Genomic DNA, 26,678 nt, shown 5'->3' on the forward strand with positions numbered 1-26,678 from the left:
CTATAAAGCGAAAGGAACTACCAGCCTAGAATAATGTATCCAGCTAAGCTCTCCTTTAGATATGAAGGAGAAATTAAGACCTTTCCAGACATACAAAAATTGAGGGAATTCTCCATTATGAGGCCTACACTACAGGAAATACTGAAAGGGGTCAGCTCACCTAAAACAAATGATAAAAAAAAAAAAATACATAATGAAGAGTAAAGTGACTATCAGGCAAATAGAAGCAGGAGAGTGCAACCCTTACTAAGAACAGGGCATTATAAGCTTAAATAATAAGAAGAGAATTGCTATAGCAAGATAGCAATGAACATTCAGCATATATAGGGGCAAATTGAGACAACAATGACTGAAAATGGGAGGATTCAAAGATCCAAATTCGCAAAGGGTAATGATTATAAGGCACGTGCAGAAGAAAATGGACAACTGTACATATGTAACTATCTTTTACATATTTGTAATGGTAACAACACACCAAAGATTCAGAACTGAAGTATATAACATAAAACAAGAAGAACCAAAGGGAAAACCCACAAAAGCCAACCAAAATAAAGAAAACAGAAACACAAGGACAAGGAAGCAATGGAAACACCGAGCTACCAGAAAACAAAAGATTAAATACTTCAATAATCACTTCAAATATAAATGGATTGAACTCACTAATAAAAAGGCACAAGTTACAGAATGGATCAAAAAGCAAAACTCAACCATAAGCTGCCTCCAGGAGACACATCTCAGTTCCAAAGACATATATGCACTAAAAGTGAAAGGGTGGAAAATTATATTTCAAGCAAATGGCATTCAGAAAAAGGCGGGAGTAGCAGTACTAATATCGGACGAAATAGACTTCAAAATAAAGAAGATAAAGAAAGATACCAAGGGACACTTCATAATGATAAAGGGAATCATGCACCAAAAAGACATAACAGTATCTATGCTCCTATCAAGGAACCCCAAAATATGTAAAGCAATTACTAACAGAACTAAAGGGAGAAACAGACCAAAACAATATCATAGTAAGGGACCTAAATACCCCACTGTCGGAGATGGACAGATCATCCAAACAGAAAATCAATAAGGAAATAACATCCTTAAATGACAAATTAGACCATAATTGATATATACTGAGCCTTCCATCCCAAAACAGCTGCTTATACATTCTTCTCTAGTGCCCATGGAACATTCTCAAGAATCAACCACATACAGAGATAGCCTCAACAAATATAAGAGGACTAAAATCATACCGACCATATTCTCTGATCATAATGCTTTGAAACTAGAGATCAACTGCAAAAAGAAATACATGGAGATTAAACAACATGCTACTGAAAAATAACTGGGTCAGGGAAGAAATAAAAAGATAGATCAAGAGATACATAGAAACGAATGATAATGATAGTACAACATATCAAAACTTTTGGGACACAGCAAAAGTGGTCATAAGAAGAAAGTTCATATCATTGCAGGCCTGTCTCCAAAAACAAGAACAAGCTCAAATAAACAACCTAACACTTCATCTTAAAAAACTAGAAAAGTAAGATCAAATGAAGCCAAAAACAGCCGAAGGAAAGAAATCATCAAAATTAGAGCAGAAATAAATGAAATTGAAAACAAATAAACAAACAAACAATAGAAAAAAATAAATGCAACAAAGAGCTGGTTCTTTGAGAAGGTTAATAAATTGGCAAGCCTCTAGCCAAACTCAGTAAAGAAAAAAGAGAAAAGACACAAATAAACAAAATCAGGGATGAAAGAGAGGAAATGACGACTGATATCACAGAAATACAAAGGATCATACAAGAATACTATGAAAAAGAATATAACACCAAATTTAAGAACCTAGAAGAAATGGACCGGTACTTAGAAAAATACAATCTTCTTAGACTGAATCAAGAAGATCTGGAAAATCTAAATAGACCGATCAGCAGTATGGAAATTGAAACAATCATCAAAAACCTACCAAAAAGTAAAAGTCCAGGACCAGATGGCTTCGTCAGTGAATTCTCCAAACAGTCAAAAAAGTTTTAATACCTATTCTCTTCAAATTCTTCCAAATAAATCGAAGAGGAGGCAGTACTTCCCAACTCGTTTTATGAGGTCAATATTACTCTGATACCCAAACTTGGTAAAGATAACACAAAAAAAGAAAACTACAGACCAATATCTCTCATGAACACAGATGCAAAAATTCTAAATAAAATACTAGCGAACTGAATACTGCAACATATTAAAAAGATTATACACCATGATCAAGTGGGCTTCATCCCAGGGGCACAGGTATGGTTCAACATACGCAAATCAATTAATGTGATACACCACATAAACAATTTAAAAAATAAGAATCATATGATCATATCAACAGATACAGAAAAAGACTCTGACAAGATACAGCATCCATTTGTGATCAAAAACATAACAAACTCGATATAGTAGGAAAATACCTTAATATAATAAAAGCCATCTATGACAAACCCTCAGCCAACATTATACTTAATGGTGAAAAACTAAAAACCTTCCCTCTAAGATCAGGAACAAGGCAAGGCTATCCACTATCGCCACTGGTATTCAATTTAACATTGGAGGTCCTAGCGAGTGCAATCAGACAAGAGAAAGATATAAAAGGCATCCAAATAGGAAACAAAGAAGTCAAACTGTCACTATTTGTGGATGACATGATTCTCTATACAGAAAACCCTAAAGACTCCACAAGAACACTACTAGAAACAATAAGCAAATGCAGTAAAGTCTCTGGATACAAAATCAATGTTCAAAAAGCCATAGCATTCCTATACTCTAATAATGACGTGTCAGAAAAAGAAGCAGAAAAAATAATTCCTTTTGCAATTGCACCAAAAAAAACACAAAATACCTAGGAATAAATTTAACGGAACATGGGAAGGACCTATATAAAGAAAACTACAAGACCCTATTAAAAGAAATAGAAGAAGATACAAAGAAATGGAAAGATATTCCATGTTCTTGAATTAGAAGAATCAACATAGTTAAAATGACCGCATTACCTAAAGCATTATACAGATTTAATGCAATCCCCATCAAAATCCTATCAGCATTTTTTAAAGAAACAGAACAAAAAAATCATCAGATTTGTATGGAAGTACAAAAGACCCTGAACTGCCAAAGCCATCCTGAGAAAAAAGAATGAGGCTGGAAGCATCACTTTGACCGACTTCAAATTATACTACAAAGCGATAGTAATCAAAATGGTATGGTATCAGCAGGAAAACAGACTCACAGTCCAGTGGAACAGAAGAGTCCAGAAGTAAACTCATATTTATATGGGCAAATAATTTTCAACAAAAGAGCCAAAAGCATACAATGGGGAAAGGAACGCCTCTTCAATAAATGGTGCTGAGAAAACTGGAAAGCCACTTGCAAAAGAATGAAACTAGACTGTTGTCTATCACCACATACCAAAATTAACTCAAAATGGATTAAAGACCTGAACATAAGATCTGAAACAATAAAATACACAGAAAAAAAACGTAGGCACGAAACTCATGGACCTTGGACTTAAAGAGAATTTTATGAATGTGACCTCAAAGGCAAGCAAGAGAAGCAAAAATAAATGAATAGGACTATATCAAACTAAAAAGCTTCGGCTCAGCAAAAGAAACCACCAACAAAGTAAAGAGACAACCATCTGAATGGGGAAATATATTAGCAAGCAATGCCGCCGATAAGGGCCTAATATTCAAAATACACAAATAACTCATACACCTCAATAACAACAAAAAAACCCAAACAATCCAATTAAAAAATGGGCAGAGTACCTGAACAGATACTCCTCACAAGAAGACATATAAATAGCCAACAGACATATGATGAGATGCTGAACTTCACTAGCTATTAGGGAAATGCCAATCAAAATCACAATGTAATACCACGGCACACCTGTTAGAACAGCTATCATCAACAGGACAATAACGAGTGCTGGAGAGGATGCGGAGAAAAAGGAACCCTCATACACTGCTGGTGGGACTGCCAATTGGTACAGCCACTATGGAAAACAGTATGAAGGTTCCTCAAAAAATGAAGAATTGAGCTACCATATGACCCAGCAATCCCCCTACCGGGTATTGAAAACATATATTCAAAAAGATATTTGCACACCGATGTTCATAGCAGCATTATTCACAGTGGCCAGGACATGGAAGCAATCAAAGTGTACTATGATAGATGAGTGGATAAAGAAACTGTAGTAAATGTATACAGGGACTATTACTCAATCATAAGAGATGAAATACTGCCATTTGCATCAACATAGATGGACCTTGAGATAATGCAACATAGATGGACCTTTGAGATATGCAAAATAAGCCGGACAGAAAAAGCTGAAAACCACATATCACTTGTATGTGGGATATAAACCTAAAAGCAACAAACAGGACAAACAAACAGAGACTCATGGACATGGATAATAGACTAGTGGTTACTGGAAGGAAAGAAGGGAGAGGGGAGGTAGATGCGGTGAAAGGGGTCAAATATGTGGTAACAGAAAGAAATCTATGGGCGGTGAACACACAATGCAATGTATATATACCTTCCTATTGAATTGTATACATGAAACTCACTGGATTTCATTAACCAATGTCACCATAATAAAAAGAAAATAGATTAAATATAAACAAATAAATAAAGCCTTATATGTGGTTTTTATCTGAGAGGTTACTATAATGTGATAACATTACTGGAGAAATAATTATCTATATTGTTTTCTTTAAGCTTTTATATACAAACATATTAATCTGGCTTTCACCTGTAGTGCGATTGAGATTTGCCATTAGTTTTGTTCATGTGGAGTCAAGAAAAGCTATAGCATAAATGTTTGATATTTAAAGTTTGGTTTAGCATAGTCATTCTTGGAACACATAATACTGAATCTACGACTTTAAAAAAATACCTTTTTATTTCCTTAAGGTGATATATAAGTGAATACCAACACTAACTACAAATCATAATTATTTAGCAGAATTAATTCAATATATAAACTTATAGCACACATACTTGCTATAAAAAATAAAATGAAACTATATAAGATTATATTTCTTCAACTTTCCTTAAAATCTTTTTTTTTTTAATTCCACATCTGACACAGTAAAAGCAACTGCAATGCTTTATGGAACAGCAGCACCTGCAGGAAAAGATCCAGTCTTACAACTGCTGGTACTATCAATTCATCACTGGATTCTCAAACATTAAGGCGCTTTCTCTCCCTTCCTGTATACTCAAGAAAACAGAGCTTAGAGTGTTCATGTTGAACTCCCATGACTACACAGCTGAACCTCTCACATCCTCTAAAAAATACTTTCCTTCAGAGAACAGGCTTTACCATTTGTAGAGCATCCTGGCTTTTAGCTACGCATTCCAGATAGGATAACTGCTCTGTGACACATTTAATCTCTATCAAAAAGTCTTTATTTCTAAAATATATAAAATTAAATAAGAATATTACAATAAAAGATAGCTACAATGTTTAACATGCAGAAGGAAAAATAAGACCAAGGCAAAAAAAATAACATACTTCAACCCTTAATGACAATTTCGTAGACATGTTTTAAATAACAAAGTAAAATATGATTCACTTGACAATCAGGATTTTAATTTTTTTTAAATAAGTAAACATTTTAAAATTACCTGAACTATAATCCATGATTTGAGGGAAAAAATCTACCTCATTTTGTCAATATTTTTCAATGTGTTCTTAATATTTTAGAAAGCTTTTGATATTATGAAAAATAGTTTAAAATTTCTTTCGCATGTTACTAAACCACTGAAGGCCTGTCAAATAACAAGGGGAAAACTGTCTAGTTGGCTGATCATGCTGTGCTGGAAATTTCTCAAACATCTGCTAAAGGTCAGATTTCCACTGCATGGAACCAATCAATGAAACTACACAATTCTCCTAGCGCTATAAGAAGCTGAACAAAGAAGACTATTTTATACAAGTAATGACACATAACCTTAGATTTGTAATAAATTGTAGCAATGTCTCGCCTTTTCTTATCACAATATTCATACTTTTAAAAAACAATTATAAAATCCTATTTGCATTTTAATCTAAAATTATGTTTATGTTCAGAAGGCATATATACAAAACTCTACCTTCTATTTGGTAAAAATACATAACCTATTTTTTAATTTCACATTCCAAAAAAGTACTGTATGTCCAAATGAAAATTTAAGGATAATTTGAATATGTACAGATATGATTTTTTAAGTATGAAAACTATAATGTGTGAATTAATTTAGTGAGAGTGATTCATTTTGCAACTAAAATTGTCATAGGAACATTCAGATTTTTCTAAGTTCATAGAGATTGATGTCATCTATCTAAAAATTTTTTTTGACCCAAATCATCTTGAATACATTCCATACTCTAAAACTCTGGGAACCTGATAAATTATTTAAACAAGTAATGAAACACAACAGGTTACAAAAGGATTATAGTTAAATATTACACGAAGCCTTTTCATTCAATGTACATATGTAGATGAGGTACTATTTTATTGGGTCTTCTATTTTTTAAGAGAAAAATAGTAAAGCTAAATTTAAAAGTTAACTTTTTAGGTATGGTACGTTTCCTTTCCAAGTGCCACCCCTATGTGCTAAATACTGGAACTTCTGCCAAATTTTTGATAAATATTGTAGCAATCAAGTGATAATATAAAAGTGTGCCATTTTACATAAGCCTACCAATTATGAACAATTTTAAATCTTACACTAAATCAATTTGCTACAAGATCTTCAAGAAATTAGTGAGCAAAATTTAAGTAATCAAGTAACTATGCAAAGCTTTTTTTTTAACTATTCATTCATTCATTCATTCTTTAGGCAAGGCAACCCTTGATTGACTTTACAAACTGCAAGGACCTTGTCAAGTTTACAATCAGTTTTTTTGTTTTGTTTTGTTTTTAACACCTACAACACCTGGTCTTCCTAGGTGGTCTCCCATTCAAGTACTAACCAGGCCCAACTCTGCTTAGCTTCCGAGATCAGACAAGATCGGGCTTGTTCAGGGTAGCATGGCCATACTGCAAAGCTTTTTTTTAAAAAGCTTAATGTCAACATTTTCTTGTAACATAGGAATTGTCATTTAAAAATATGTTAAAGCTACTTGGAAATGAATAGATCATAAAATCCTATCTGTGATTATGCCATATACTAAGCAACTTCCATCATATTATACATGTAAATTATTTCTTTCCAAACAATGAAGAATTGAGAATTTACTTCTAATGAGACTATTGTTAAGAAAAGTTAGGTCCTAAACAATCCAATACTTTTCAAAACAGCTGAAAGAAGCCAGGTATTGTCAAGCAAGAACCCCACCATTTTCCTGTGTAATACAGACAAGTTTTTATCTTTCAATTAAGAAAAGAGCTACCATAAGACCCAGCAATCCCTCTTCTGGCTTTGTATCGAAAATTTTCAAAACACTTACTCATAAAGATATATGTACCCTTCTGTTATTACAGTATTATTTATAACAGCCAAGACAAGAGAAGTACTCATGTATCCTTTGACAAATGATTGGATAAAGATATGGTACATATATAGAATGAAGTACGACTCAGCCATAAAAAACATGAAATATTGCCATTTGCTACAACATGGATAGATTTTGAGATCATGCTAAATGAAATAAGTCACATGGGAAAGGACAAAAACCACATGATTCACTCATACATGGGATTAAAAAAAAAAAAAAAAAGCAAATTACTTTGAGTTTTGATCTTTTCCTGGGCTTAGTGATATGCAGTTCCATACTCTTTCATGCTTGGCAGCGACAGAATGTAGCAGCTCCCTTCCGGCCACGTGATCACGAGGGTAAACCACCAACAGTGTAGTCATTGTGTTAGATGATTTTGCCCAATAGGCGAATGTAAGTGTTTTGAGCATGTTTAAGGTAAGCTAAGCTATTATGTTCAGTAGGCATTTTCGACTTCTGGCATTTTAAATTTACAATGACAGTCAAGGAACACTTGTAATCAAAATACCATACAGGAGTTTCTAGTTCCTGTATAATTCATATCACCATCACCATCCCTGTGACAATTAAAAATCTAGATACAGTATATTTTAAGTTTGATTTTTTTAAAGCTAAGGGCTAACAAGAAAGGAATTATTGAGCCAAGAACCTGAAGAGATTTTTTTTAGAAAGCTTGAGATAAACAAACACTATCAGCTATTTTGCCCTTGATGTTGAAAGGTCAATCAATATTCTTACTTGATGGTCTCCCCAGGCTAATTCTAAGAAAGTTCAAATCTGGGGCCCAACAAAAGTAAGGACTGCAAACCCCACTAATTGGTTAAGACTCTGAAAGGCTATATCCTAGAAGAGTGGTCCCCAACTTTTTGGCACCAGGGATCGGTGCTCGTATGAGAATCTAATGCCTGAGGATCTGAGGTGGAGCTGAGGCAGTGATGCTAGCGCTGGGGAGTAGCTGCAAATACAAATGAAGCTTTGTTGGCTCACCCACCACTCACCTCTTGCTGAGCGGCCCAGTTCCTAACAGGCTACTTACAGATATCAGGCAGCGATCCAGGGCCTGGGGACTCCTGTTCTAGAAGCAAGTGTGACTCAGAATTAAATCACCTATTTTATGGCCTGAAGCCCAGCTCTGAGTAACCAAGGTGGCTCAGAAAAATCTCAAATCACACTTAGAATTATAGTTACCGTACTACTCCTGTCACCAGACATCTGGATGAATCAAATACAAATCCTCTACGAAAAAAGAATACTATTCTAGGCTTTTAAGTTATTCTACAACTAATTTTTCAAATAAAGAGCCCAGCACGCAAAGATAACCAAGCGCATAAGATAAGTTAACATTAAGAAAAATGAGTGGAATCAACAAACAAAAATTATTTACAAGAATTCCTGTAAAACCAAATGCCAATAAATGTACAACATATCAAAATTTGCAGAATACAGCTAAAGAACTACTAAGAGGAAAATTTAAAGGTTTAAATGCATATATTAAAAAATAAAAGGCTAGGACATAATGAGCTAAGAATCTACCTCAAGAAATTAGAAACAAAACCTGCAAAATAGACAAATTCTATGAAAGTAGAAGGAAAATAAAGATGAGAGTAGAAATTAATAAAGTACAAACATGTCATAAAGAAGACTGACAAAACTAAAACACATTTTTTAAAAGATTAGTGAAACTGATAAACCTCTGGTGAGACCAACGGGGAAAAAAGGTAGACACCCACCCACCAACTGCAAGCACAAAGCAAAGGTCATATGAGGACCAGCAAGAAGGCATACATCTGCAATCTAAGAAGAAAGCCTATACTAGAAACCAACCCTAATGGCATCTTGATCATGGACTTCTAGCCTCTGGAACCATGAGAAAATATATTCCTGTTGTTTATACCATCAGTCTGTCTATGGTGTTTTGTTATGGCAACCTTCACAGATCAATATAATTATGTTCCACATTTTAAAAAATTCTAAAAATAGGTGACAAGTGTCAAAATAAAAAATGCAATGAAATTTTGGAGATCACAGAGGAGGAAGAAGCTCTTTTATAAAAATGTTTTACAACAAATTTTAGTATTTAAAAAGAATGAACACTTGCTAATTGCCCATACTAATATAACGACTGATAGATTTATTTTACCCTTCTCACACTATTCTTGCAACAGTTCCTCTATCTGGAAGATCTTTTCAATTCTAAAGTCCATGCATTTTTCTCCAGGTGACCTAATCAAATAAGATTAAATGTTGTACCCGACTCCCAAACCACAGAGTGAGTAGTTAAGACAATGATATGCCTCCTAAATGTGATTACCATTAAAAGAAATAGGTGGAATCTGGGAATGTAACTGAAGTCATGGTCATAGATAATAGTCAAAGGGAGAATATAAAATTTTGATATTTCATACAAAAGTGGGGGCAGTTTAATGAAAAGGTATTCATGTTCATTTTTTTACTAATAAGATATGTACAAGACAAATTTTATCATTTTAGCCATTTCAAAGTGTACAATCCAGTGCCAGTAGTTACTTTCACACTGGTGTGCAACCATCATTACTATCTGTTTTCAAAACTTCATCATAACAAACCGTAACTCTTTATTAATTAAGCAATAACTTCCATTCTCCTCTCCTCTCAGGACCTAGCAACTTCTAATGCACTTTTTGTTTCTATAAATTTGCCTATTCTAAATATGTCATATAATTGTCTGGCTTATTTCACTTAGCATAGTATTTTAAGGTTCATCCATGCTATATAGCATGTATGAGAATGTCATTACTCTCATGGCTGAATAAATATTTCATTACATGTATATACCACATTTTATTTATTCATCTATCTTTTTTTTTGACATTTAGGTTGTTTCTGCCTTACAGCTATTGTGAATAATGCTGTAATGAAGACTGGCATATCAGTATCTGTTTAAGTCTGAGCATTCAATTATTTGGGTTATATACCCTAGGAGTGGAACTGCTGAGTCATAAGGTAATTCTATTGTTTAGCTTTTTGAGGAACTACCAGTTTGCCACAGTGGCTACACCATTTTACATTCCCCCCAACAATGTATGATGGTTCCCATTTTTCCACATCTTTGCCAACACTTGTTATTTTTTTTTCTTGTACCTGTTGTTTTCTGTTGTTTAAAAAGTTAGACATTCTAATGAGTGTGAAGTGGCAGTGCAACAAATTTACAACAAATTTTAGTATTTAAAAAGAATGAACACTTGCTAATTGCCCATACTAATATAACGATGGTTTTGATTTATATCTCCCTAGTGGCTAAAGATATTGAGACTTTTTTCATGTGCTTATTGACTATTACTATACATTCTTTGGAGAAATGTCTAGTCAAGGCTTTTGTATACTTTTAAATTGGGCTGTTTGTCTTCTATGAGTGAGCTTCAGGAATTCTTTATATATTCTGGATACTAAACCATTATCAGATATATGATCATGTACATTTTTGAAATGAATAACATTTCTTCATATAAAACAACTTTTATATGAAAACAATGTCATTTTAAAGTGGTTTACTCAAATATCTCTATGTTACTGAGATAATAGAAAATATACATTGGTCTCTGCCCCTGGTTCCTGGCACAGGGCTCTGAAACCCTTGAAATTCTGTAAATGATAAAAACATGAGGAGCATCTCCTGCTCTAGAATTTATCTTTGATCCTGTCCCTGACACAAAGCTCCTAATACCCTGTAAGTTTCTAAATGATAAGAGCACTAGGAGCATTTTTTTGTTCTATTGAGCTGACTCTGAGTGGGATGCTGGAGGATCCTGGATGGCGGCTAGGGAACAGAAAGAGCAAGCCATGATTAGAAGCTTGGAATTTTCAGCCCCACCCCTCATTTCCAAATAAGGGAGAGGGGCTAGAAATGGAGTTAATAATTGATCGTGCCTATGTGAAGAAACCTACATCCCCCTAGTACAGGGTTCAAAGAGCTTCCAGGCTGGCAAACACATCCACACCAGAGGGTGATGCACCTCAATTCCATGGGGTCAGAAGCTCCTGCGCTCAGGACCTTCCCAGACCTCGCCTTATACATCTTTTCATCAGACTGTTCACCTGTATCCTATATCATATCCTTTAATAAACTGGTAAATGTAAGTGAATGTTTCCCTGAGTTCTGTGAACTGCTCTAGCAAATTAATTGAACTGAAGGAGGGGAGGGGGTGAAGAGAAGTTGTGAATGACCTGGGGACAAACTACTTGTGACTGGCATTTGAAGTATAGTAGAGAGTACTCTTATGGGACTAACTCCAGGTAGACAGTGTTATAATTGAGTTAAATTGTAGAACATTCAGCTGGTGTCAGAGAATTTCTTCACGTAGAAGGAAAAATTTCCACACATTTGGTGACCAAAAGTGTCATAAAGTAAAGGAGATGCACAGGAAATAAACACAGTAAGAACTGGCTTTTTCTCTACACAGGAAGGAAAAATTTGAGTTTTTCCTTTACAGTTACATAAAAACTATTATCTTGAATTATCTAGAGCTATCATTTCAGAGCTGAAAAATCACAAAAGCAAAGTTATTAGGGTTTCTTAAGAAAAAACAATGGTTTGTTATATATGTACTCTGCAAATACATGCCCCTCAAATGAAATTTATGCTTTATGAGTGTTTTTAAATTGGATAGATATCCAAAGGCCAAGGACACAGCCCTGCTGAATGTCAAGCTTTATGACATAAGTCCGAATGGGGTGAAATAAAACTCCTAAGTTTATAAATTTTAAGACATTCTTGTAAGGCAATATTTTTCTACACTGTTTTTCTGTTTTTCTTTATTTTTCAGTAAGAGTATAAGGATGTAACACGGAATGCATTTAAGAGCTTCTTAAACATAAGAATATAATACTACACATTAGGCACAAAAAGACAATGAAATCATTCCCAATACACAAATATTAGCTACAGATTACTAAACTTAAAAATAAAATCTCAATTCACAAGAAAAAAATTAAAAGGTTATATAACGTTAATGTTTTTTTCTTTTTCCCACTAGTTTTAAAGCCTTATTCTGAGAATTTAAGAAAAAATTTTTTCCAAAAAATAAAAACATTAGAAATTAACAATGTATGGCTTTATCCCCAATTCTGAACTGGCACAGTCTTAAAAAAGTTATGCTTTATTATCCAATACATAACTACAAATCTGAGGTATTTTAATACGCCCTTTGTTTCTATTAGTCTTCTGAAAGTGCAGAGATTTAAAAATAACTTTAAAACATCAAGGTTAAAAATAAGCAACATGCTTAATAATACAGTTTACTATGTATATGAGTAACACCAGCCACATATGAAATAGTATTTCTCATTGATAAGTTTTTAAAACATATTAAGAGAGCTTGCCAACTGCTTAACAAACAGATTTTTAAAGGAACTCATACTCGGGAGGAAAAAATGATAAAAAGTCACCTTGAAAACATTAAAACATTTTTTTCATAATAAAGAAACTATCACTTATTGGGGGCAATCTCCATATGCAAATGTATATTTTTTACCTACTAAAAATATTCCTCTGTAACTATGATTTCAATAATTACAAAATTCTAGTAGAGCAACAAAAATTTTATTTCCTAATCTGCATTACTATTGATAAAATGTTCAACTAAATAAATGACACAAATAATTTCATATAGATTGCAAAAGACTAATTTATTACAAAGTATTCTCTGGTCATCAAAAAGAACAATGTATCACATGTCAAAGAAATCAACTGAATATTTTTAAAGTTCTAGTCTTTAAAATTCCTAATGAAGTAAGAACTAAATTTTTCCTCTACAAAGGCAAGGTTTTGGAATAGACCAGAAACTTTCAATGGCTGTTAAGTAGAGACTCCTGTTGAAATGAAACAATTCTCTACTTAAAGTTACAACTGGTCATGATTATCTCAGTTACTCTGGAAACAAAACATGAAAGGAAATTAAAAGCAATCAAGAGAAGAGAAAAGGAAACGGAGGGCAAGAAGCTAAAACTCAAAAACGTGCATTGTTGACTACCATACATCTTAAAACTTTCCTTTATCTTTGGCTCTTATCTAAGTACTTCGAAAACAGTAATTATTATATTCTCCATATTTGAACTTCAGAATCTAAGAGGAAGAAAGAATCTTTATTAGTCAGGATAGGCTAGGTTATGAAGCTGTAATAAACAACTGCAAAACCTCTGTAGCTTGAAATAAAATTTACTTCTTGTTCATTCCCTGGAGGATGCTGTTCATCTTTCTTATTTAGGGGCTCTAGAACAAGCATCATCTCAAAATGTTACCAGTCATGACCCAAGGATTAGAAAAAATACACTTGGTTTCTTTCATGCATCATCTCAACATGTTACCAGTTATGACCCAAGGATAGGAAAAAATATACTTGTTTTCTTTCATACATCATTTTTTCTCACAACTCATTCACTGCCAGAATGTCACACAGCCCCAAGTAACACAAGAAGACAAGGGCATACAATGTTGTTATGTGCCTAGAACAATGAGAACAAAAAATATTTGGTGAGCCATATTAATAATCGACACAGAGGCTTTCTGTTCCGAGACAAAATTTAAAGCTGCATGCCAGGAAATCGTTGTGAGCTAGGGTCTTGTTCTAGAGTGTCCACCAGTTGAGAAAGTGGCACCCTGGAATCACAAATTAGTATGATTACACAACACAATTACAAGGAAAAAACCACAAAAGAGAATATCTTTCTTGATCACGGTGACTCTTTCTTTATTATTATAGCATTTTATTACTAAATTAAAAATATCATCTATGACTCTAGGATTTCCAGTGACTGTTTCAACGGGATTCAAATTCACTCATTCTCAATTTCCTCTCAGTGAGGCCATGCATACATTCAACAAACATATTTAGAGCTCCTATTGAGAGTTACTTGCTAATCGTTAAAAATAAACAAATAAACAACATCCTACCTCAGGACTAAAAAACCTCATCCCACTCCTAAATATCCAGATTCAATACTAAGAATACAAATCATGTTTCTTGATATACAACTACTTCCGAAGTTGGTTTTAAAAGAAATAAGTTGTGGTCCCAAGACAATTCAATGCGCAAAATAGTCTTCAACAAAACAGAGCTGGGACAAATGGATTTCCCTACACAAAAAAAAAATGCAGTCAGATTTTTACCTCACACCATATACAAAAATTAACTGTAAATGAATAAGTCAGAGATCTAAATGTAAGACATAAAAAACTATAAAAATTCTTAGAAGAAAAAGGAGAAAATCTTTATGACCTCAGATTAGTCAATGGTTTGTTATATGTGACACCAAAAAGCCCAACCTAAGAAAAAATAAACTGGACTTCATCAAAACTAAAAACTTTTATATTTCAAAGGATACGATCAACAAAGTGAAAAGGTAACAAAATAGGAGAAAGTATTTGCGAACCATGATCCGGTTAAAAATATGTGTACTAATAACATGCTACGACATGAGTAAATCTTGAGAACATTATTCTAAATGAAAGAAAACAGATACAAAGGCCACATTATATGGTTTTGTGTATATGAAATGTCCAGAATAGACAGATTCATACAGACAGAAAGTAGATAAGTGGTTGCCAGGGGCTCGGGATGAGGAAGAGATAGGAGAGAATGGGAAGCAGCTGCTAACAGGTATGAGGTTTCTTTGGCAGGCCGATTAAAGTGTTCTAAAATTAGATCATGCTCATGATTACACAACTCTGTGATACATTAAGAACACCTGAATTGTGCACGGTAAAAGAGTGAATTTTATGTGTATGGTATCTCAATAAAACTATTATTTCTTTTAAAGAGTGGTTCTACCCTGACTTTGAAAATATGATAAGGGCATAAAGCCTCTATTAGTCAAATGATAACAAAACCAATGTGCATAGTGAGGAAAAGCAAACAAATTCAGAAATTATATACTTTAAAATCGAGTATATATATTGGCTTGTGAAAGAAAAAAATGACAGAACATGAATCACAAAAGATTATGGTCAGGTAAATTATATATTGATTTACAAATATACATCTCATTCAAAAAGACCAAATTAATTATTGAAGAAGAGAATTAAAAAAGCAGGAACAGGGGTAAGATTAATGAACTGAAATACCAAAGAATGACATATTATAGTTTATGGTTTCAGAAGTGGCACCATTATGAAAAATAAGAAGGTACAACCTATGGTTGTAAGAGGATCCTGAAATATGGTGGTTTCTGAGGCATGAACTTCAAGTTGTATATCCAATATCAATCTAAACTTGCTTGCTTACCAAAATAATACTGATTTTGTTAGAGCCAATAATAACCTATCCTAAATTTCCCAGCCTTTTGGCAGATAGCAATGTGAAACAGTTCTGGAAAATAAGATGCAGGTGTGTAGGATTTGAAGCGACCTGAGATGATGTTTCTTAGAAAGATCCTTAGGGCAAACTCAAATGATATGAGCCTTTCTGCCCTTTTCTGCTTTCCTTTCCTTCCTGTTTTAGAGCTGAACTGAGGGAGGCAAAAGGATCAGCTGTGTTGTACTGACTGTGAAGGAAAGATCAAGGGAATAATCCTATTATCCTTAAGTGTCTACTTCTAGGCTTGTTTTTCTGACAAGAAAAACTGAAAACTAAGTACCTATTTTAACCACTTTTATCTGAAACTCTGACTAAATGAAGCAAACTCAATCTCTAAGATTGCCTCTAAACTCTCCGAAAATAGGAGACATCTACACATCCCCAAAACCTAGGATAAAAATTGGCATTAAGCCAAATAGAAAAAGTTGACAATCACATTATCACTTTTATGTGGAATATAAACCTAAAAGCAACAAATGAGCGGGACAAACAAACAGACTCATGGACATGAACTACAGACGACTAGTGGTTACCAGAGGATTATAGAGTAGTGGTTACTAGTGGGGTGGGAGGGAGGAGAGGGGAGGTAGACAGGGTAAGGGGGTCAATTATAGGGGGGTCGGGGGGAGGGAGAAGTGGGTAAAGGGGACCAAATATATGGTAGCTGAAAGAAACTGGGCTTTGGGTGGTAAACACACAACAGAATATACAGATGTCAAATGATAATGTACACCTGAAAATTATATAATTGTATTAACCAATGTTACCCCAATAAACTTAAAAAGAAAAAAAAAAGAATTGGCAATGAAGGGAAACAAATTATGAGATAAAAGGTACAAAAACTTTAAAAGATCAGATGCGAGTTTGGCTTGAAGCTAGCTACAGCTTTCAGAACTTTAAAAAACTAAATACCAAAAGAGAAATACTCAGGCTCTGAAGATCTAGGGGGGAAAAAAAGGTCTTCTTAAAATGCTATAAAACATCTCTTAAGCTAACTTTCATGAAAATCTTAAGGCTAACTACATGCATTTCTCACACCATGAAATTTGACTAAGAAAAGACGATACTTTCATTAATTCACCAGACTCCTTTTTATCAACCAACTACAGGTTACAAATACAATAAAAATAATTTACTTTTCTACATAAGGACCTTAATAGAGAACTTCATGGAAGTTAGGTACATGGAAGCTGAAAAGCAGAAGTGATGGTCTGACTTTAACAGAAGGTATAACTACTAATTCAAAATTGATATTTAACAAAACAAAACATTTCTATAACCCACTATTTTGCAACTTCATGGCTAATATCTATTGGGTACTTACTATGTAAATTTAATAAAAAATCTTAATTTTAATGACAAAAATCTAAAAATGTAATGAGCTGATTTTTGCTTCTGGCCAAGATGAATTAACAGTGTCACATATATCATCCTGCCTGAGACTAATAAAAATCCAGAAAAAATATAGTTAAAACAATAATTTTCAAGACAATGAACATAAACAATAAAAGATATAGAATTCTGAGAAATGGGACACAAAATAGGTAAACTTTCTGATTATAATGGCTTACTGACTAAAGAAAATTTATACACCATCATGCAAAGTAGGAGAAAACCACATAGAGGACAGGAATAAACTGAGGAGATAAAGCTAAGCGTCCAGGGAGGCCATGCTATAAAAGTCACAGGACACAATACCAGAGAAGAAAAACCTACTGAAAGAGAAAGATCTGGCTGAAGTGACTACCTGGGTATTTGAAGGGCCAAAGTCCTTCCCACCACCCCTTCATTTTTCTCCTTTTCTTTTTTGGGAGCTAGACATTAAAGACTAGGAAATTCAAAAACATCTACTTATAAGAGAAAATTAGAAAGTAACTGCTCGTGCACAGAGAAAGGCGCAGACTCAGATAAAACTGTTAGAAAACCTTAAGTTTACACTTCTGGCTGATCTCTGACACAGAAAACACAAAAATAATAAAAACAACAACATAAAACAGCAAACACTGGGGATGGGAGAGAATCTGGAAAGTATTGATTGAAATGTCGGTTTCCAAGAAAAACATACACACACACACACAAAAACAGAAAGTATGGCCTGTTTGAAGGAAAAAAACACACAAATCAACAGAAATTGTCCCCCTAAAAAATACCTGATGGCAGATATACAAGACAAAGACTTTACTTTTAATTTTTTTTTCAGTTACAGTTGACATTCAATATTATATTAGTTTTAAGTATACAGTATAACAGTTAGACATTTATATAACTTACAAATGATCCCTCTGATAAGCAAGAAAAAGACTTTAAAACGACCTTTTTAAAATGCTCAAATAACAAAACAAACAAAAAAGACTTACGAACAAATTTTAAGTATTAATGAAGAGAGATAAACCCTAAAACGAAAAAATTCTGGAACTGAAAAGTACAATACTCAAATAAAAAACAAACCAGAATGATTAAAAGGCAGAAATAAATAAGTAGAAGGAAAATCAGTGAACCTGAAGATAGAACAATGTAAATTATTAGTCCAAAGAACAGCAAAAGACTGAAGTGAACAGAGCACCTAAGGGAGCTAGCTGTGGGATACAAACGGAGAGACTAATATACATATTGTGGGAGTCCCAGAAGGAGGTGGGGAGGGGGGAGAGAGGGAGGGGGGAGGGAGAGGGAGAAGGAGAGGGGAGGAGAGGGGAGGGGAGCGGGGGGGAGGGAGAGAGAGAGAGAGAGAGAGATTATTTGAAAGAAAAAATGGCTGAAAACTTTCTAAATTTGGTGAAATACAGAAATATAAATATCCAAGAAGCCTAAAAACTCAAAAATGAACTAAAAGAGACCCACACCAAGGCATATTATAATCAAACTTTCGAAAGACTAAAAATCTTGATAGAAGTAACAAAATGAATTGTAACATACAACGGATCCTCAATAAGATTATCAGTAGTTTTCTCACCAGAAACTATGGAAGCCAGAAGGCAGTGGACCAGTATATTCAAAATGCTAAAAGAAAAAATCTGTTAACAAAAAATCCTTTATCTGGCAAAACTGTCCTTCAAAAGCAAGGGAAAAATTAAGACATTCCCAGAAAAAAGCTGAGGAAGTTCGTTACCACTAGACATGCCCTGCAATAAATGCTCAAGGGAGTACTAAAATGTAAAATGAAAGGACACTAGACAGTAATTCAAAGCTGAAAAGAAATAAACATCTTGATAAATGTAAATCCATGGGTAATTATAAAAGGTAGAGTTACTATATCAATGTCTATTACTCCATTTTTGTTTTCCACATTTAAGGACTGATAGATTTTTTAAAACGATTAGTCTAAAAGCTATTATTGTAACACTGGTTCATAATTCCATATTCAGTTTCCTACATTATCTAAAAGACTAATGCATTTAAAAGAATTATTAGTTTATGTTTTGGGGTACACATTGTATAAAGATGTAATTTTGGGGGCATCAACAACCAAAAGGGGCAGGAAAGGAACTGAAAAGCAGCAGAGATTCTGTATGTTATAGAAATCGTGGTGGTATAAATTCAAATTAAAGTGTTATAACTTTAGGATGTTTAATGTAATCCCCTTGACAATCACACACACGAAAAATAGCTATAGAATATACACAAAAGGAAATGAGAAATTACTTTAATCATTTCACTACAAAATACCAAATAAGCATAAAAGATGACAGTAATACAGGAAAAGATGGACAAAATAAAAAGTATAAGACATATACAAAGCAAATAACAAATTATTCCATATCAGTAATTATTTAAATATAAATGGATTACTCTCCCCAATCAAAAGACACAGAATGGCAGAATGGAGAAAAATCACATAATATAACTATATGCTGTCTACAAGAGGCTCACTTTAGATCCAAAGACACAAAGATTTAAAGTGAAAGGTTAGGAAAAGACATTCCATGTAAATAGTAACTGTAGGGGAGCCAAGGATGGCTATACTTCTATTAGACAAAATAGACTTTAAACAAACAAACAAAAAAGTCACAAGAGTCAAAAAACAGTATATATTAATAAAAGCTCCAATAAAGACATAACAGTTATGAACATTTATACACCTAATGACAGATGATAAAAACACATGAATCAAAAACTGACAGAACTGGAGAGAAATAGGTAGTTCTACAATTGTTGGGGTTCTTCAATACCACACTCGCAATAATGGATAAAACAAAAAGAAGATAAGTAAGGAAACAGAGGACTTAAAAAACACAATAAACCAATTAGATCTAACAGATAAATACAGAACAGTCTTCCCAACAACAGTTTATACATTCTTCTCAAGTGTACATGGGATATTTTCTAGGCTGTATTATATATTAGGTCTCAAAAAGTCTTAATAGATTTTAAAAGATAGATATCACGCAAAGTATCTACAACGGCAACAAGGGGTTGAAGTTAGAAATCAATAAGAAGGAAATCTCAAAAATTCACAAAATTGTGGAAATTAAAAAAATATACTTTTGTAGCTATTATAGTTTACATTAAAACACAAAGAAATCTCGAATCAACAACCTAACTTTAAAGGAAGTAGAAAAAGAACAAACTAAACTCAAAACTTTCAGTAGGAATCAAATCATAAAGATCAGAGCAGAGAGAAAAGAGAATATAAAAACAACAGATAAAAATCAGTGAACCTGGAAAGTGGATCTTCAAAAGGTCAACAAAATTAACAAACCTTTAGCTAGATGGACCAAGAAAAAAAAAAGAAGATTCAAATTACTAAAATCAGAAATAAAAGTGGGATACTATTACTGATTCTACAGAAATAAAAAGGATGATGAGAGTACTATGAACAATTATACTCCAACGAATTGGATAAACCAGATAAAATGGACAAATTCACAGGAACACAAACTTACCAGGCCTAAATCAAGAAATATAAAAAATCTGAATATACCTACGAGGAGATTAAATCAATAATCAAAAACTCTCAACAAAGAAAAGCCCTGGACATGATGGCTTCACTGGTGAATTCTACCAAATATTTAAAGAACTAATACCAATTCTTCTCAAACTTTTACTGAGTCAGCAGTATCCAGATGCCAAGCCAGACAAAGAAACAAGAAAAACAAACAATAACAAAAAACCTACAGACCAATATCCCTTAAAAACACTGTTGCAAAAGTCCTCAACAAATTACTAGCATACCAAAGGACCATACATCAAGTGAAATTTATTCTTGAGAATGGAAGGACAGTTCAACATACGAAAACTGATCAATGTAATATATCCACGTTAACAGAATAAAAGGGAAAAAACCACATGATCACCTTAACTGATGCAGAAAGAGTACTTGGCAAAATTCAACACCTTTAATAACTAAAAAAACACTCAATAAACTAGGAATAGAAGCAAACCACCTCAACATAATAAAAGCCATATATAAAAAAAACTCACAGTTAATATACTCAATGGTGAAAGACTGAAAGCTTTTCCTCTAAGATCAGAAACAGGCACAGATGCCCACTTTTACCACTTCTATTCAACATAGCCCTGGAAATCTAGCCAGAGTAATTACAGAAGAAAAATAAATAAAAGGCATCCAGATTGGGGGGCGGGGGGGGGGGGGGGGGAGTAAAATTATCTGTTTGCAGCTGATATAATCTTGTATGTAGAAAACCCTGAAGATTTTACACACACACACACACACACACACACACACACACACACACTAATAAATAAATTCAGCAAAGGAGAAAATACAGAAATAATTCCATTTACAATAGCATCAAAAATAATACGATTCTTAGGAATTAACCAAAGAGGTAAAAGATACACAATGAAAACTACAAAATATTGCTGAAAAAAAGAAATAAGTGGATACACATACCATGTTCATGGCTGAAAGACTTATTAAGATATCAATACTCCTCAAAGTGATCTACAAATTTAATGCAATTCCTATCAAAATCCCAATGATGATGTTTTCCAGAAATAGAAAAATAATCCTAAATTCATATGGAATATCAAGGGATCCCCAATAGCAAAAACAATCTTGAGGAGAGGGACAAAAAGTTGAAGGACTCCTACTTCTTGATTGCAAAACTTACTACAAAGCTACAATTATCAATACAGTGTGGTGCTGGCATAAAGTCAAACATATAGACAAATAGGTTAGAATAGAGAGTTCAGAAATAAAGCCTCACATATATGGTAAAATAATTTTTTGACAATCATGTCAATAACATTTCTTAAAGAGGCAGTCTTTTTTACAAATGGTGCTGGGCAACAGGGTATTCACATGCAAAAGAATGAAATTGACCCTTAACACCCATATACAAGTACTAACTCAAAATGGATCAAAACCCTTAAATGTCAGATGTAAAACAATGAAACTCTTAGAAGACATATAAGAAAAGTATCACATCACAACACTGGATTTGGCAATGGTTTCCTGGATATGACACTAAAAGCACAGGTAATCAAAAAAAAAATAGACAAACTGTACTGCATAAAAATTTTAAAATTTTGTTCATGAAAAGATACTATCAACAGAGTAAAAAGGCAACTCAAGAAATAGAAGAAAATGTATGCAGATCACTTATAAAATATTAAAATCTAGAATATAGCAAATTCCTAAAACTTAACCAAAAAACATGATTTAAAATGGGCAAAGGACTTAAATAGACATTTCTCCAAAACATATATATAAATAGGCAATTATCAAATGAGCATAAAAAATGCTCAACATCACTAATTATTAGGGAAATGCCAATTAAAACCACAAGAAGATACTACATCATACCTATTAGAATGGCTAATATCAAATACAGTAGTCCTCCTTTATCCATGGGAGATATGTCCAAGACTCCTGAGTAAGATGCTTGAATAGTACTGAACTATATACATATATTTTTTCTATATGTAGATACCAAAAATAAAGTTATTTATAAATTGTGTACAGTAAGAGATCAATAACTAGTAAAATAATTGTACCAATATACCATAATAAAAATTATGTGAATAACTTTTCTCAAAATGCCTTATTTCGTACCCTATTCACCCTTCTTTAAGTGATGTTATGAGATGATAAACTAAATGCCTACTTGATGAGATGAAGTGAGGAGAATGGAATAGGCATTGTGACATAACGTTAGGCTACTGATCTTTTGGCACAAAGAAGCACTTTACAGCTTCTCTGGCATATATGAATTGCCAGTATCACTACTCTTACACTTTGGGGCCATTATTAAGTAAAATAAGAGTTACTTGAACAAAAGCACTGCGGTAACTGAGATAGCCAATCTGATGACTGAGATAGCTGCTAAATGCCTAATGGGTGGGTAGTATACACAGGTGGGCAGGTGGTGATACGGCATCGATATGCTGAACAAAGGACGATTCATGTTCTGCGCAAAACAGAGGACGGCATGAAATTTCATCATGCTACACAGAATGGTACACAATTTATAATTTATAAATTGTTTATTTACAGAATTTTAAGCAGTCAAAGATGACTTCAAGGGACCTGAGCTGGGAACATGGAGCTGCTATTGACTGGATAGTGAAAACTCAGAGCCAAGCAAGTTTAGGGGGGTAGCATCAAGGGGTCAGTTTTAAGTCTGAGATCCCCATTACACATACAAATGTAAACAATGAATAGCTGTTTCATTATGAGCCTGGGGTTTAGGGGAAAGGTCCAAACTAGGATATCAATGTGAGAATCACTAGCACATAGATGGTACCTAAGGGGAGAGGAATACATTTTGATGACCAAGGACAAGAGTGTTGATATAAAAGAGGTCCAAGCCTTAATGGGTTGAGCCCTTAATGGGTTATAGAAATGAGGAAAATCAATAAAGGAGACTTAAAGGAAAGGTGAGAGAGGTAGAAGGAAAAATCACGTGAGCACAATATCCTACAAGCAAAGTGAACAAAATATTTGAAAGAAGAGAGGATGATTAACCATATTAAATGCTGCTGATGTCAAGTAAGGTAAGGACTAAGAAATGGCATTTGATTTTAAAAGGAACAGGTCATTTATAAACTTGATCACAACAGTTTCTCTAGAGTAATGGGAGCAAAAACCTGGTAGAGCGAGTTCAAGAGATAACAGGAGTCAAGAAATAGGACAGTTTGGATAACATCAAACATTTTATATACCAATGATTAAAAGATGTAACAGAGACCACTTTCTTTACAATGTAGGAATTCCAATTTCCTTCAAATCACCAGGAAATTCCTTCCTTTGCTACACAATTTTTCTATTATTATCATCGTTATATTTATACTTCAGGTTATTATAAGGGAGTGGTATAATTCTGGGGACAAAATATTAATAAGCATTTTATAAACTGAGAAACACAAGAAAAAATCAATTTTAAATACAAATAAATCTGCCCAAGAGACTAAAAGGAGGAGGGAGCACTCTAAATGTAAATGGCCGCATTCTTAACAGGCAAGTTTCTCAAGCTTGACCTTATACAGAGCCTCCCATAGAGCATAGCAAATCACAAAAGCACTCAAAGGTTTATAGCTTCCCTGACATCATCTCAGTTCTTCCCCATGTTCCCACATAACTTCTACAAGCTTCTCAGAAACCTCTTTTCCACCAGAGTGAAAAACAGCCTATAGAGTCTGGAAGACTTTGAAATAGAGAAGAAAAAAGCCTAATATTATAGGGTACAAAAAGTAGTGGATTTAGACATCCTTCCCACTTTTTTTCCTGTGATCAAATTCAACATATTTCCAAACTCTTCCATTTCCTTTTGCACAACTAAGTGAGCAGTCAAATTTCAATGAGGCTATTATACATTTTCCTTCTAAATTTCAGGGTACTCTAACCTTAACATAGGTCATAATATTCCACATTATTTAAAAAGACAGAAATAATAAAGGTAATAACTTATAAACTGAAGAGATTAAATCTTATTTTCTACAGCTCTGTGGCATTAATATTGCAACTAAAAAGAATCAGCAATATAAGTGCACTCTCCATTTAATCCTGATATGTCAGATATGAAGGAAAAGTGGAAAGGAAAAAACAAACTTATTGTTCTAGTAACAACAGAAAAAAGATCACTTGGAAGATATTAAAAGTTTGGGATTTTTAAATGTGTCCAGTGATTGTTAATTTTGTCAAAGTCAAAACTGTTTAAAAAAAAAAACAAACAAAAAACCCTCCTTGGAACAAGGTCTAAATAAACGTTTTGTCAAAATCTGGATTATTTCTTTTCTGTCTTATATAAAAAATGATTTAAAAAAAAAGACTAGACAATAAATTAGTACCTAATGCACCTATGATACTGTCACCCTTTTGCGTTTTTGGAATTTAGTAAAACTATATATTTTCCTTCATACATTTTAAAATTTCACAACTGTCTCAGTTAAGAATCCAGAAAGCTTAATCAGTTATTAAAATGGATACATTCTGCTCTATCTCCTAAACTCTACCAAGGTTCAAAATATTAAAACCTGAAGAAAATACATGAAAAAATAGTGTACTACATAAGCACAGTTTCCTAGTCTTCAAGTTTTAACATTCAAAATACAGTCTTTGAGAAATAAAAACAACAATTCTCTAAAATGTAACATAGGTGAGAAATCAATTGAGAATGGAGTCTACTGCAGAGGAGATGAAAAAGAAACCTACAGAAAGTCTATATATATATACCATCCTTAACAGAGTGTAATTTTATGACAAATACAACAGTTAGAAAATGTAGTGCTTAAAAGGAATTGATACCTTAGGAGATAATTTAAATACACTTTAAAATTTAAAGGATTCTGATATGTATTTCTTTTTATATAGTGAATAACCACCACCAAAATATCTGTATTTTTATATTTTCGAATATAGAAATTTGGATTATAATTTTACTTAAAGATAACTGCTACATCTAAAAGTAAAGCTCTATAAAATAAATTTATATTACCACTGATTACAATTACAAAACAAAAGGCACGAAATGGAAATAACATTTTTAAGAGCCTACTGAAAAATCCAGGCAAGATTTAAGATGTTAGTAACATCATTTCACTTTTTCTTGTATGACACTTTGCTTACATGTAACCTCTACTTTACTGTAACTTTCTTAAGTCCATTAATGAAAAGAGCTAGGAATTATATGAGCTGAAAATATACAAAGGAGAAAAGAAAGGGGACATTATTTTTAGTCTAACAGTTGCATTTGGGAAAACAAATCAGTAATTTTTAAAGGTACGTATTAATGATTCAGGGCATGTCTATATATATTTAAAAATCAAAATATACAGTATTTTAGAATAAACCTAACAAAAAAAGACCAACATGAATAAAATCACTGCAGAACTATTTAAAAAAAAAAAAAAAACCCTGAAAACATGGAGGGATTTTCTGTTATTTAAAGTGCAGAATCAAAAATGGGAAGGGATTAATTCTTCCCAAATTTGTCTATAAACTGTATATAATTCTACCAGGATATTTGTGGGAGAAGGAAAAATGACAATGTTTTAAATAAAAAATTATTTTAAAAATTATACAAATAAGTGGGATTTATACTTGGATTACAAGGATAGTTTGACAGAAAAATCAATAGAATATGCCATATTAAATGAATAAGAGAGGGGAAAAAACATGATCATCTCAATTGATACAGAAAAAGCATCTGACAAAAATTGATATCCTTTCCCAATAAAAACACACAACAAACTAGGACTAGAAAAAAAAAACTACCTCAACATAATAAAAGCCATATATGAAAATTCCAAACCTAACACCAGACACAATGGCAAAAGAATGCAAACTTTTCATCTAAGATCAAGAAGAAGACACAATGCTTGCTTTTACAACTTCTATAAAATAGGGTTTGAACATTCTAGATAGAAAATTAGACAAG

The 26,678-nt window shown here is 33.2% G+C and overlaps 1 protein-coding gene and 2 pseudogenes across 6 annotated transcripts in view; all 3 read right to left on the bottom strand.

The window, feature by feature from the left end:
• Nucleotides 1-7,872, bottom strand: part of LOC105298824 — a 43,726-nt pseudogene extending 35,854 nt beyond the window's left edge.
• Nucleotides 1-26,678, bottom strand: part of JMJD1C (jumonji domain containing 1C) — a 256,964-nt gene that overhangs the window by 211,862 nt on the left and 18,424 nt on the right. The window lies entirely within an intron of this gene.
• Nucleotides 6,937-7,055, bottom strand: LOC111745792 (annotated as a pseudogene).

The sequence above is a fragment of the Pteropus vampyrus genome, unplaced genomic scaffold, assembly GCF_000151845.1.
Source record: "Pteropus vampyrus isolate Shadow unplaced genomic scaffold, Pvam_2.0 Scaffold165, whole genome shotgun sequence".
Lineage (NCBI taxonomy): Eukaryota > Metazoa > Chordata > Mammalia > Chiroptera > Pteropodidae > Pteropus > Pteropus vampyrus.